The sequence below is a fragment of the Triticum aestivum genome, chromosome 3A (assembly GCF_018294505.1).
Source record: "Triticum aestivum cultivar Chinese Spring chromosome 3A, IWGSC CS RefSeq v2.1, whole genome shotgun sequence".
In the NCBI taxonomy this organism is placed as follows: domain Eukaryota; kingdom Viridiplantae; phylum Streptophyta; class Magnoliopsida; order Poales; family Poaceae; genus Triticum; species Triticum aestivum.
The window spans coordinates 77,955,823-77,958,162 of NC_057800.1; positions in this window are offsets into that span (position 1 = coordinate 77,955,823).

Consider the following 2,340-nt stretch of genomic DNA (forward strand, 5'->3'; position numbering starts at 1 on the left):
GGTTAAAATAAAGATGAGCCTTGAGTCTGCAGAACCCAAGGGAAGGTGATAGGTTGTTAGTGCAAATGTAAAACCAAGGTTGGGCCTTGCTGGAGGAGTTTTATTCAAAGTGAACTGTCAAGGGGTTCCCATAACACCCAACCGCGTAAGGAACGCAAAATCAAGGAACATAACACCGGTATGACGGAAACTAGGGCGGCAAGAGTGGAACAAAAAACCAGGCATAAGGCCGAGCCTTCCACCCTTTACCAAGTATATAGGTGCATTAGTTAAACAAGATATAATAATGATATCCCAACAATATCCATGTTCCAACATGGAACAAACTTCATCTTCACCTGCAACTAACAATGCTATAAGAGGGGCTGAGCAAAGTGGTAACATAGCCAAACAACGGTTTGCTAGGACAAGGTGGGTTAGAGGCTTGACATGGAAATATGGGAGGCATGATATAGCAAGTGGTAGGTATCGCGGCATAGCAATAGAGCGAGCAACTAGCAAGCAAAGATAGAAGTGATTTCGAGGCTATGGTCATCTTGCCTACAAAGTTCTCCGAGTTGACGTAAGCTTGATCCTCGTAAGCATACTCAATGGGTTCCTCGATCAAGAACTCGTCTCCCGGCTCTACCCAAGGCAAGAACACAAGAGAAGGAAAACAACAATCAACCACGGTGCAATGCAAAACATGGCATGATATGTGAGATGTGGTATGGAATGCATATGCGTGCTCCGAAAGGAAAAGATTGAACCAGGCATCAACTTGGCAATCCAAGAGTGCCGCTGGAAAGATGAGTTGATTTCAGTCGAAATCGATATAAAGATCACCGGAATCGGATGCACGGGTTGGAAATGGCAAGCAAAACAAGAATGACACAATTCTGTGATTAACAGCACGATGCCATCTAGAATGCAACAAGAAACTAAGCTACTGCACTCCAACATAACAACAAAGCACATGGCAGTGATATACTCAAGATGCTTGACAAAAGATGAACACTAAGCTACGGCTAAATCACATAAGAGCAGGTTCAAACAAGCATGGCAAAAGTGCAAAAGATAACATCATCACAGACTTAGTGAGAAAACTAACATGTCAGGAATTAACACCAGGAAGCAATGTTTAGAGTAAGATAACAACATGCTACAGGATCAGATCATAGCAATACAAGGCATGACATGAATCTACTCAAAGCATATAACAAAAGTCCCTTACTGACCATAAGCCAAAAAGGATCAGAAGATATGATGGCACCCATGTAAACATAGCAAGTTTCGTTAACAGATTCAGACTTAGCAGAAAAACTGGACATGGCATAAACAGAATTATGAAGACATGTTTGCGAGCTCGATGCACTCAACACAAGGTATTGCATGACAAACTAAGCATACTACCAGCAAGAAGACATGTTCAAGAAGCTATCCATGGCAAGAACAATCTCATAGCATGCATGGATCAACTACAACAACCTTGGCAAAATTGATTAACACGTAAACAATCTGCCAGGAACATTTTATTGCAAAAGTAGAGCAAGATTGAGTCATGCTAGGGCACTCCATAAATGCAAACAGGGGCATGGATGGATAGAGCGTAACCATATGTTAAAATCATTCTTACTGAACATACTCAAAAGAAGCATGGATCTCTATGTAGCAACATGAATACATGGCATTAAAATAACAGCTGGGAAAAGACTTGGTGAAATTCCAAGTCCCTGAAATCATCAACATCACGAGAGCTACTTTGCATGCATGTTCTAGTCACCACATTGATCACAAAAATACATGGCATACACCCCTGTAAAGATGGCATGACATAGCCCAAAACACATGTAGAGCTCATGCCCATATGGAGCACACAATAATCGTGGCAAAAATGACAAATGCTCATAAGCTGATAAGGAACAAGAACTAACATTTTATAGCACTCTTGCATCAAACATTTGGGCATCAAGATGGACTCAAACAAGCATGGCACAGTGGAACAAAATGAAGAGCACAACATGATGAACATTTTGATATCTCATGCATGCAAAACGGATCTACGGATGAGAAGTTATGGCATGATGAATAGTGCTTGAAATTATTGCAGACTGAAAAGACTTGGAGAAAAAGAGGGGGGGTTAGACCTCAGATCTAGGGTTGACTCAGGGGCACGCGGATCGAGGATGACCGGAGCGGGCTCGCCGGAGAGGAGGGAGACGACGGCGACCGATCTGGAGAGGGGGAGGAGGTGGCCGGAGCTCGCTACCGGCGACGAGCAGCAGAGGAGGCGGAGGGGCGCGCTGCGGATGGAGCAGGTGGTGGCGGCGGTGCCCCGCGGCGGCGGCCGGCGCAGGCGAC